The sequence below is a fragment of the Neovison vison genome, chromosome X (genome assembly GCF_020171115.1).
Source record: "Neovison vison isolate M4711 chromosome X, ASM_NN_V1, whole genome shotgun sequence".
NCBI lineage: Eukaryota > Metazoa > Chordata > Mammalia > Carnivora > Mustelidae > Neogale > Neogale vison.
In genome coordinates this window covers 25,642,458-25,655,892 of record NC_058105.1, presented here as the reverse complement: position 1 = coordinate 25,655,892, position 13,435 = coordinate 25,642,458, and the positions used below count along the sequence as shown (strand labels likewise).

Here is a 13,435-nt window from a genome sequence, read left to right as displayed (position 1 = left end):
TGATGGATTCTTGAACATTACCTCTGAAACTTATGATGTACTATGTTGACTAATTGAATTTAAATGAAAACAAACAACAACAACAAAAAACAAAGCCAGTTGTTACAAAAACACAAACCCCACTCATTTCCAACAATCACACTTTGACAGGCTCAGGAAAACTGACAGAGTCTCAAAATTTTCATATACCTAACATTTAATTCCAAATTGCCTTTGGTGGTCTCCTTTGTTTTCTCATTTAGACCTTTAGGAGGCAGAAAGAGATCCTCTGTTCCCTGACTTGCTGGCTAGTGAATTTCTCAGACTCTTCAGTGTTGACATTCACATTTGATGTTATTCACTATCCTGCTCCTTGTTGTTAAATATGATACTCAAGAGTTGATTCAAAAACAAATGAGAAGTATCATCAGGCATTTTTGAAATCTGAATGGTCTAGAAACCAGTATATTTATTTAGGGCTTAGCTTTCACAGACATATTTTCAAGCAATATTTTATTATAAAAATTGTCAAACACACAGCCAAGTTGAAAGGATTTTATGTAAACACACATATACTTACCAACTAGATGCTACAGTTAACATATGACTATACTAACTTTATCACATACTTATCCATATCTCCATTTCTGCCTTCATACATCAGTCCATCTTAATTTTCAAGCCTTTCAAAGTAAATTGCATATATCAGCATATTATCCTTCCCTTTTAACTTGCATATTATCTAGAGTTCAACATTTTTTACAGATTTTTAAGTGTAAAATTTATCCATGACGAGTTGAACCCTTTTAGATTCCACATATAAGGGGTATCATGCTGTATTTGTCTTTCTCTGTCTGACTTATCTCACTTAGCATAATGCCCTCAAGGTCTATCCATGAACTCATAAAAACAGAAAACAGAATGCTGGTAACCAGGGCCTGAGAGGTCAGAGAATAGGAAAGATGTTTAAGGGTATAAACTTGCAACTAGAACATAAGTAAGTCCTGAAGATGTACTGTACAGTACAGTCACTATAGACAACTGTATGTATTATAATCATCAAGCTTGCTAATTGAGATTTTAATTATTCCCACCACAAAGAAGAAATGATAATTATGCAACATCATAAAGGTGTTAACTAATGCTACAATGACAATCATGGTGCAATATATAAATGTATCAAATCAACATGTTGTACACCTTAAATTTACATAATGTTATATGTATGTTTCAATTAAAAAATTATACATGATGAAATGCACAAATTTTAAGTATACATTTGCTGAGATTTGACAAATGCAATCATCTGTGCAACATAAACCTCTATCAAGAGAGAGAATATTCCCATCACCACAGGAAGTTCCCTCCTGCCTTTCTAAGTAAGTCCCTACCCCACCTCCCCCAGGTAACTACTACTTAGCATCTTTCCTACCATGTATTAATTTTGCCTGTTCTAGAACTTCATGCTGCTGTCATGTCTAAATTACTATATGATGATTACTGACTGCTTATGACTATTGCAATATGGATATTTCATAAACAGTACTGATTTAGGGACATGGAAGGAGCTGCCAAAAACAAATACATTAAAGTATGTTTTTGCGCATGTACTTTACACTTACTGAGTGCTATGTACCAGGCTTTGTGTTAAACACATAATCTCAGTGAGTCTTCACTCATGAAATAGGCTATATTGGAGCACCTGGGTGGCTCAGTCATTTAAGCATCTGCCTTCAGCTCAGGTCATGATCCCAGGGTCCTGGAATCGAGCCCCACTTTAGGCTCTCTGCTCAGCAGGGAGCCTGCTTCTCCTCTCTCTCTGCCTCCAGCTCTGCCTACTTGTGGTCTCTCTCTCTATCAAATAAATAAATGAAATCTTTTTAAAAAGAAATAGGCTGTATTATTATCCTCATTGTGAATTTAAGAAAATGGAGGCCTAAGGAGGTTTAAAAAAAAACTTGCCCACATCCTCCTAGTACGTGAATGACAGAGCCAGAATAGGAACCCAGGTCACTTCGGTTCCAAAATCCTTAATCTTAAGCTCTCTACTGTGCTGCCTGGAGCAGTAGAATGCACTGTTAAGCAAAACCCATTCTAGTGTTACATTTTAACTATAAGAAACCCCTCCACTAAACAGAGAGCCAACATCACCCTGTCACACACGACCAAATGTATAAATCATTAAGACTATTATAAGTCTGATTTCCAACTTTTACTTTAGAGAACAAAAGCATATATGTTTAGAGGAAAAAACAACTGTCTAAGCTGCCAGTTCACGAAAAATCTCCACATTAGAGAATTCTGTGTTAGTACCATAAGGGTAAAGGTTATATAAAGGGCAGGGTTGCTGAGAGTACTACACATTCACAAGCCTTTCTGGAGGGCAATTTGTCATTAGTATCAGAAGATTTTAAATATGCTGCCTACAATAATTTATCCTTAGGAAATGATGTGTCTGACAATGTATACAAATCGTTCATTTCAGTGTAATTTGTAATAGTGCAAATTAAACACCCAAGTGCTCAATAATAAGTACTTGGTTAAGTAAATTATTTTACAAACACATAGTAAAATACCATATAACCATTACAAATGGTACTGTAAAAGATCTCTTCACTAGGAAGTGTTTAAAGAGATCACCAAGGGAAGAAAGGTAGGTTTCAAAACAGTATGGGTAATAAGATACAATTTTTAAAAAAAGATTTCATTTATTTATTTGAGAGAGACAGAGAGAGAGAGAGAGAGAGGGAAAGGGAGAGGCAGACTCCCCGCTGAGCAGAGAGCCTGATGTGGGACTCAGTCCCAGGACCCTGAGGTCACGACCTAAGACAAAGGCAGATGCTTAAACCAACTGAGCCACCCAGGTGCCCCAGGATACAATTTTTAAAATGAAAAAAATATATACTCTCATGTAAAAATAGTAACTTGCGTTATCTTTTGGTATTTTTTTTTTTTAGTTCTCTACCTTGATCTTGTACTGTCTTTGTAACAAGTTATCAGAAAAAAGGTAGGTGGGGTAAGTGGAAAAAATGCACTGTTTAATACCAACCATATGCATAGCTGGTTCTGTTTATGTGAACATGATTTACTGAGCACCTAGAAAGTCCGGGCACCAGGCACTTTATGTGCAATATTTTGGTCCTCATATATTTATGAGGCTGATACTATTAGTCTCATCTTACAGATGAAGAAACAGAGACCAAAAGAGGTTTTCAGCAGGAATAAAGTGGTGATAATAGTAGTTATTATAATGATGACAAAAGGTAACATTCATTAAGTGCTCACTTGTGCCGAGCATTGTTCTAAGTAATTAATAAACTAGTATATCATTTCATCTTCACAACAAACCCATTAAAATAAATATCCCCATTTACAGATAAGAAAAGCAAGGCACAGAGAGGTTAAGTTGTCTGTGGTCCCACAGCTAGTAACTGGGGAAGAGCCGCCAGTTGCTCTTAACCTTGACTCTGCTGGGTGAGGCAGGTCACGGACATATTAAGGTACGAATGCAAAACTGTTAAGGCACAGAAGAAGCACGTGGGTAATACTGAATTGAGCCACGTTTACCCTGTTCCCCCTGGGAACAGTGACAAACACGAGAATGATAGCTTAAGAATTACAGAGTCGAAAGAAGGGATCTCCGTGATCATCTACTAGCCCAACATGCCGATTTTGCAGTTAGGGAAACCAAGGTCCAGAAAATGAAATGGACTACCTAAAAGTAGCACAGGTACTTAATGGCATAAATGAACTTGGAATCAGGGACTTCCAAAAGAATGTATTTCCTCTGCACTAGGTGACCTGCCAACCAGTCTTCACTGGACTACCACCAGGTTCTAAGCTCCTGGGTTAACTGATCCAGGCTAAACAAATAACAATCCATTTAAACAGTACTACATTATACATGTCTATTCTTCCATATGTCACATGTCTTCCATGTGTCACATAATACATGTCTATTCTTCCATACATCATTTATCTTAAAACTAAGATAAGTTTTAAAGACCACCTTAAATATTTTGGATGAACGTGGAAGCATTACAATGAAGCTACCTTTTAGTTGTTAAGAAGGAAAAGGAGTTATTACTGCTTCTAAAGTTACCTAAAGTATCCCCAGAATGGAGAAACAGTATATAGTTAGAAATAAGGGATAAATATATTGAAAAAGTGACTCACACCATTATACTCCTTCCATTTAATTGTGCTATCTATCATCTATCATTTATCTATCTATCTATCTATCTATCTATCATCTATCTAGCTAAAGATTTTATTTATTTATTTGACAGAGAGAAAGCACATAAACAGGGGGAGTGGCAGGCAGAGAGAGAAGCAGACTCCCTCACTGAGCAAGGAACCTGATGTGGTACTAGATCCCAGTACCCTGGGATCATGACCAAGCCGAAGGCAAACGCATAACCAACTGAGCTACCCAGGTGCCCCTGTACTTCCTCTTTAGTCCCTGAAACGATCTCTTCCATTTATAAGGAGGGGAATTTCTTCTTTACTGTTTGGTTAGCGCTTCCAGCTTATGTTTTCCCCTCTGGCTATCTAATTTACTAGTGAGCAAGACATGTAACACTTTATGGACAGCAGAGTGGAGCAGCCTCCCCATCTCCTCACCACTAACAAACTGGTGGTTACTGTGGAGGTGACAAGATGTCACTTAGGTATAACCAGTCCTGCACAGCAACACCCTGATATGTTCCTGTAGGATAAAAGGGAAATCCAGCAGTATGGGAGTGCTTTTCACCCAGTGATTGGAGATAAAATCTTCGATCTTTTACATATTTATGAAGGAGAACAATCGGATTTTCGAGACAATGTAAGTGGCCCCATATGTTGGATATTGATTTGGTTTAGTATATCATTAAGGGGGAGAAGAAAGACAAAGAAAGACAGAGAATTGTTGGCTATTATGATGGCAATTACAAGCAATAATCAATATCCCCGAGCACTGTAATTTCATCGTGATATACACCAAAGGATTTCCAAATGCAGTTTCATAAGTAAAATATTACAGCATAATGAATAAATTCAGCAGTCGCAGCAGAGCAACATTTAAACTAATTCATATTTGAGTGGAATCCAAATGACAGCCCTCAGTGAGGGTAGATAATAAAATGAGTTCATATAGTAAGGTTCCTGTTTTCTTATTAACAAGCTGAGATTAAGATTCTTTGCTCAAGTGATCTATACTTTGATATGCATCATGAAAAACAGCACTGCAAATGCTACGTATTGTCAAAGGCTTTGCAGTCCATTGTTGGAAAGTGAAACTACTGCCTAAATGTGTTTTCATAGTCCCTGAAAAAAGTAGGAGCATAAAGACAAATGCGCAGTGCTAGACTTCAGCTATGTGCTCATAAAATCAGATCATCTGTCTAAGCACGTTGCTTTTCCCTGGGGACCGGAGGATATACTAAAATGTTGCTATCAATTTCATACAATTGGGTTTTTTGCACAGAGCAAATGATAAAAATGCAGTTCAAGAGTTTATGTGTAAGTAGTACTCTCCTTTGCATCTGTTTTAATATTCAAGTTCAAATTTAAAAAGGAAAAGCAAGATATTGCCAAAAGGAAATGGGCATATGAGGAAATTGAGAAAAAAAAATATCTTCAAGACTGATGAGACCCAGCGGTGGTAAGTGGGAATATAATAAATGTTCCTGTAAGGATTTTAAAATCATCTATAAAAAAGGGGAAAATGTACTCTCTCTTTTCAAACCCCTCATGCTACATATTTCTGAGGGTATCTGTTAGCACTAAATAATGTGATTTAATGTGGCACTTAAAATTCTATAGGAAATAGACAGAAATCTACAGCTTTCGAACAACAGATGCATAAATAACCAATGAAGTTTTTTCTTTTACATCTTGTAAACATGCTTATGAGATGAATATCTAAACCTGTATTCCCTTAGCTATAAACATTTGACTCATTTTTATACCCAGAAGAAGGAATTCAACTTATTTCCAGTTCACAGCTGAGGGTGATTTAAAAAAAAAAAATAAAACAAAACAGAAGACTGAAATGAAAAAGCCTTGAGTCAAGTTATTATGGCCAAATCACATTCCATAGAATTGTGGCATTTAGACATTTATTCATTTAAAAATTATTAAATGCATTTTTATTATGATAAAAAACTACAAAATATAAAATTTACCATCCTATTTGTTTTCATTTTTTATTTTAACTGGGTTCCATGCCCACTGTGGGGTTTGAACACACGACCTTGAGATCAAGAGTTGCATGTTCTACCAACTGAGCCAACGGGTGCACCCATCCTAACCATTTTTTAAGGGTACAGTTCAGTTCAGTAGCCTTTATTAACGTTGTTGTGAAACAGATCTCCAGAAATTTTTATCTTGCAAATATGAAACTCTATACCCATTAAGCAGTCTCATTTTCCCCCTTCCCTCAGCCCCTGGGAACCAACCACTTTGTTTTCTTTCTATGAACTGGACTAGTTTAGATACTTCATATATGTGGAATGATACAGTATTTGTCTTTTTGTAGTTTATTTCACTTAGCATAAGGTCCTGAAGTTACCTCATGTGTAGCACAGGACAAGATATCCTTCCTTTTCAAGGTCGAATCATATTCTATTATATCTACCTACCACATTGTCTTTGCCTGTTGATATATCCATGCACATCTGGGCTGCTTCCTCTTCTTGCTATTGTGAATAATGAACATGAGTGTGCAAATATGTTCTTAGATCCCTTTTCAATTCTTTTGAGTATATGCCCCAAAGTAGGATTGTTGGATCATACAACACCTCTATTTTTAGTTTTTTGAAGGATCTCCATATTATTTTCCATAGTGGTTGCACCATTTTACAATCCCTCTAATAGTGCACACAGGCTCCATTTTTCTACATCTTCACTAACACTAAATTCTATTCTTTTCTTTTTTTCCCTTTCCCTCTTTCTCTCCCTTCCTTCCTTCCTGCTGTCCTTTTCTTTTTCGATGGTAGCCATCCTAATGGGTGTGAAGTGGCATCTCGTTGTGCTTTTGGGTTTGCATTCCTCTGATGACTGATGATGCTGAGTATCTTTTTGTAGGCTTGTTGGATATTTTTATAGCATCATTGGAGAAATGTCTATTCATAGGTATTTATTCTTATGCCTTCAAAAACGTGAAAAAATTTTAAAACACTCCATGCTGGGTCAGCTCCATTTTCTTCTCTGACAAGAACACCTAATGTTATTTTGCAGAAAAGTGTGGTTACTAGTCAAAATTATCAACCTCAGCATCTCTAGTTTGTCTTTCATAGGCCATTCTGCATAGTCCTTTTTAGAATATGCTCCCCCAAAGAGTATTCATCCAAACTCTTTCTGAACCTCAATGGAATTACCACCTTGGACAACCTCCTAAGGTAACAAATTGTATTTCTCTCCTAACAGCTACGTAAGGGAGGATTTCATTTATTTGCTAGAGGGTTCTTTCTTCCAAATTTTAAGTCATCCCTGCCCATATATCCCCTCCAAACATTACATCCTAAGTGTTTATAAAAAAAAATCCATACTCTCTCTCTGTTGTATTTTATTTATTTATTTATTTATTTATTTATTCATATTTTTACGAATTTTTTTTCTTTTTAAAGAGTTTTAGGACACCCATCTAAGCCTTAATTTTTCTAGGTTTAAGCATTAGTTCTACTGTTTATACTTGAATAGCAATGCTGTATGTTTTAGACTGATATTGTAATTTTGCAAGTGAGATAGTTTGTAGCTAACAGGAGAGCTATCTTAAAAATCTTTTTGTGGGGGTGCCTGGGTGGCTCAGTGGGTTAAAGCCTCTGCCTTCGGCTCAGGTCATGATCCCAGGGTCCTGGGATCGAGCCCCACATCAGGCTCTCTGCTCAGCAGGGAGCCTGCTTCCTCCCCTCTCTCTCTGCCTGCCTCTCTGCCTGCCTCTCTGCCTACTTGTGATCTCTGTTGGTCAAATAAATAAATAAAATCTTAAAAAAAACTTTTTGTGACTATTACTCCCGCTCTTCTTTTAATCAGAATATCTACCCTGCCTGTATTGTGTATTCCTTGAGCGCAGGGACTAAGTCTTAATTTCTACGTATGTTGTCTCATACTTCAAAGGTACTCAATGAATATATATATTGATTTGTATGATGCCTTTGCTTCTTCTAAAAAGCTCTTGATTCACTGTGCAGAATGAATGAGGCTTGGGAGCTCTAAACTAAGTTTCACTTGTGAGCAAATATCTCTTGGTTTATTGAATGTAAAAGGGCAACTATAAGCTTTCATTTTGTTTTCACATAATCTAAAAGGAATGAATCAAAGAAATAGTTGATTCATATTTCATCTCTTTTTGTAAGACATTTGGGTAATGAATCATTGTTAATAAAATACTAATAATTAAAAATAATTGCTGCTAATAATAATGGCAACAGCAATGACCATACACTAAACCACATCTATGTACTAGGCACTCTGCTAAAATACCTTGTGCTTCCTTCTCACTGAATCCTCACAATAACCTCATAAAGGAAGGTGATATTGTGCATATTTTACAGTTTAGGAGGCTGAGAATCAGCTATTAAAGTTAAATAAATTTCTCAAGGTCACACAACTGGTAAGTAACCGAGCTGGGAATCTACTTCAGTTTTGTTGATTATTGGACATAAGCTACATGAGAGTAGAAGTGTCTGTCTTATTTACTGCTATAACCTCAGCATCTAGAATGGTGCATAGCAAATAGTAGGTGCTCAGTAAATAGTTTTAAACTCATGCATGAACAATAAAACCCATTTACTTAACCACTGTGCACATATTAACTTATGACATCACTGGTATGATTCATAATGTTAATCACTAGTTAACAAAATCTTCTTAACTCATGTGATCATTTGGTATTTTCTTCTCAAACTGAATATATATGTTTAGTATTCCACTGAAGATGTTTTTATGGAAATATTTGTTTCAAGTCCTAAAATTACAGAAATGACAAAATGATATCAGGAGGGTACACAGTGAGCTAATTGTCATGTCTTCCTTTTTAGAATATGAAAGACATCAGAACATCTTTTATGTAATAGTGTTATCAGACTTCCCTATATAAATTAAACATTTCTGTAACAGGATATTCAGAGATAAGTTTGAGCTAGGTGTGCTGGCATAGATATATAAAGGCTGGAGAAAGAAATTATTATATATTCTGTTTGATCGAGTTGCTTTAGTGGACCCCAAAATAAATTAAAATAAACAATCATCTTCTATTTTATAATAGTGCCTTTTCAAGACACACTCTCTTTCTCATTTTCCAAGTTAGATCCATTCTCTGTAGATATAACTTTAATTTAAAAAATGTTTATTAAAAATCCTACATTAGTTGAGGGGTAAATATCAAATTAATATTTTCTATTAATGTAAATATTCCTGTTTGAAAAGGCTCAGGACAAAACATAAAAATTATTTACTTAGATAAGTAAGCTTACCAATTTTTCATTTTCTTTATACTTAATAGTAATTTAGTTCCTATGGTATGCTGTGAAAGCTGTAGTCTCTCTTCAAACTCAAAAAAATTTAAAAAAGCTGTTGGTGGGTGAGATTTTGAATCCTCTTATGATTGTATACATCATTTCCATGAAGGGATAGTGGAATTCTGCTCCAGAGTTTTCTGTAGTTCATTTCCCAACAGGGACCATTTTAAATGGGAATAAGCATGTGATCAAGGCAGAATTTATGGGCACGTGTTTAAAATTAAACCAGACCTCAACCTTTCTGGGATTTTTAAAAATAATCTTGATTTTGGGAAGAAATTAGATTTTATGTCTCTTTACAAACTCAATGTCCACTCCCAATTTTACTTAACAGAGCAACCTGCTGTTTTATAGACTTGGTTTCACTGGTTACTTGGTTTACTTATTTATCTTTCTTTTTAGAGAAGTGGGTAGTGGGCAGAGTATTCTATGCCTTGATTACTTTTTTATTCGTCCTTATTTTCTACAGATATGTATTTTCCCCATTTATGTTAAGAGCCAGGAGACATGGCAAACATTTCTGTATTTGTTTTAATTGAACTGTAATCTATTGACAAGGACACCTGATTTTTTTTAAAGATTTTATTTATTTATTTGACAGACAGATCAAAAGTAGGTAGAGAGGCAGGCAGAGAGGCAGGCAGAGAGAGAGGGGAGGAAGCAGGCTCCCTGCCAAGCAGAGAGCCCGATACAGGGCTCGATCCCAGGACCCTGAGATCATGACCTGAGCTGAAGGCAGAGGATTAACCCAGTGAGCTACCCAGGCACCCCAGGACACCTGATTTTAAAGAAAGAGTATTTCAAAGGAGTATAGTAAGAAGAGAACCTAAGCATTTCCCACTAAGTTCTTCAGTTTGAAAATACAGATAATCATTGTAATGCACTGTTTGAAGGGTGTTGATCAACATTAGCCTTATATTAGCTTTTAGTGGTTTGTCTTACTCATACATGTACATTAAAGTCAAAAATGCTTTATAATGTTGTAAAGGAAGAAATGACATTCAAATCAGTCCTCTAACCTATCCAGTCTAACATTTCTCTGAGGGACAGACTGACAAAAGGCACGGCTGTCCTGTGAACTATCAATCTCAAAATCAAAGAAACGGCCTGAGGCAGAAGCTGTCTGTTCCTCACCAGCATCCTTGTTTGCCTTATTTCCTGGGCACATGGACTATATTTCCCAGTCACATTTCCATTAGGTATGGTCATGTGAATTCTGGCTCATGGGAAGTGTGAGCAAAAGTGATACCTGATATTCCTGTCTTCTTCCCTAGAACTCTTCCAACCAGGATCCTCAGTCTCCTTACTCATCCAATGACTAAAAGACCAGACTCAAATATGGGGGGGGGCTAGTATGTTCATTCCATGGAATATTATGAAGTTGTATTAAGAATTTTCAACCACATAATCATATTATGCCGATAATTGTCTCTCAGCAGAGCCTGGACAGAGCACCCTTATCCATGACTGTCCCAATCCCACTCTGCATTGCTTGTAATCAGAGTTCACTGCAGCAGAACTGGATAACCAACCTTGGAGACAGTCGTATTCTCTCCCTCTCCCTCTCTCAAAAATCTAGACACAGAAACTCATCATCTAGGGAAGCCAAGATGAAAGATATGTTGAGCCAGAGTTGGAGTTACAACATGATAGGGGAACAGATAAACAAATTCCATCTAAAGTGACACCTTAGAAGAGAGAATATGTGCAGAAAGAAACAGTAATGAGACATCATGCGGCTCCAGAAAGCAAAAGAACAACGGAGAGAGTTCCATCTCTCTTTAGGCATGGCTGTATTCATTGTCCTTTTCTTTCCCTGGGAGATTATCTTATATCATTTTAAAAAAACCTCCTCTTTACCTGATTTAATTTTAAAGCATTTCTGTTTCATTAACCAAATAATTTCTAAGGCAATGAATAATTTTCCATGTTGGCAGAAAAAACAATTCATACAGTACAAGCAAAGCTAGGTGCTGTGTACACACACACACACACACACACACACTCACACACAAACAACTCCAACTCTAAATCCTTACTCTACAGAGATCAGATCTAGAAGAAAACACAGAAATCTTAATAGTAACTATCTTTGGGTAGTGGCATTTGTAGCTACTTTAATGTGTTTTTCCTATTTCTGGAATGAAGGTGTACTACTTTATTAAGGTCCTTTACAGTCTGCCCTCCGTGGACCTCTCAAACTCACTACTGCCATTATTTCCAATGCACTCTAAGCTCTGGCCATCCTGTCATGCGTGGCTTCCCAAATGTGCCATTTTCTTTCAGGCTTCTGTGTCCCTGTAAGCTTTTCAGCAAAGAACAATATCAGAAGAGCTATGAAATGCCCAAGAGTAGTGTAGATCTAAAGTAAATCCAAGAGAGAGAGAACAAAGAATGAACAAAGGGAGAATGAAGAGCATAGACGAAAATGGAATGGAATAAGGAACGAAATTTGATAGAGATAGATAGATATGGCTCTATATGCCACGGTAGAGGATTATTTGTTAGTGGCTTTGGAGGTCACCTGGGGCTCCCCTGTCTGGATCTGATCCAAATAGTCAGCAGTGATCCATTGCTTTTTCCAGGTTTTGTATTCCCAGAAAACAGGCCAATTAAGTATATATACAAACTGATACACAGTCATAAATATATTCTTCTTGCTTAAGACTGTCACACAGAAATGCAGGATATGACAAGTTAATTGGGGATAAAGTTATATAAGGAGTTACCTCTATATGAAAAGGAAACCAGTGGGTGGGGGTGGGGTAGCCTTAGAGCTAAATGGATTTAGTTTAGCGGTTGCTTTAGTCTGTTAGAACTGCTGTTACAAAATACCATCAACTTCAGTTCTTTATTTATAAACAACAGAAATATATTTCTTACAGTTCTGGAAGTTGGAAGTCTGAGATCGAGGTGTCAGCATGGTAGGGTTCTGGTGAAGGGCCTCTTCTGGGTTACAGACTGTTCCCCAGTCTGCTGTGGGCATCTAGTGGGTAGAAGGGGCCAGAGAGGAATCGGAGGCCTCTTTCACAAGGGCACTAGTCCCCATTCATGAAGGCTCCACCATCAGGACCTAAGGTCCTAATCATCCCCCAGAGGCCCCACCTAACACCATCATCTCGGTTTTTAATAGATGCATTTTGGGGAGATCCAAACATTCAATTTATAGCAGCGGTTTCGAACACAAATTATACTATAAACTAGAGAATTATCTAAACCCACTAACAAAGTCTTCAGAAGAAAGGAATATGAAGAGGGAAGATGGGATGGGAACAAAAGAAACTGCTAGAATCTTAAGAGGGGTTGAGTAAAGTGAGTAGGTAAGGAAACAAAAGATTTTGTTTCACCATTAGTCTAAAATGGTGTTTGTCAATTTGGGATGAATTGGTCCACAAGGGACATTTAGCATTGTCTGGAGATATGCTTGGTTGACACAACTAGGGGGAGGGTGCTCCTGGCATCTAGTGGGTAAGAGGCTAGGAATGCTGCTGAACATTCTATTATGCATGGGAAAGCGTCCACAACAAAGAATCATACAGCCTGAAATACCATATTGAGGTTGAGAAACGTTGGTCTAAAACTATTTCTCTGATTGGAGCATGCATTTTTGAAGTATTCAACATCCCTGTGAAAGGGAATCTGTCATTCTTTATAAGACTCCCAGAAAAAAAAGATTTTCTTGCCAGTCACTCATGATCTTCTCTTCCTTCCAACCTCACAGTTGTTCCTTCCTTGAGGCTATCTGCACTTGGGATTGGTTTATTATCCAAGCAAATACCCTGAATCCTGGGGCCGGGGAGCACATTCAGCTCACTCATAATTACCTCCAACTTTTACCCCTGCTGACCAAACAAAAAAATCTTTGTAAGATATGGAGAATAGAAAACACTATCTACTTTCAATTTTTAGAATTGCTGTTCAAATTGTACCTCTCAAGAACTGTCACAAGGCAT

General features: G+C 37.0%; 1 protein-coding gene across 1 annotated transcript in view; it reads right to left on the bottom strand.

The window, feature by feature from the left end:
* The window catches only part of TENM1 (teneurin transmembrane protein 1), a 792,472-nt gene that overhangs the window by 316,281 nt on the left and 462,756 nt on the right, over positions 1 to 13,435 (bottom strand). The gene's annotated exons all lie outside the window — the stretch shown is intronic.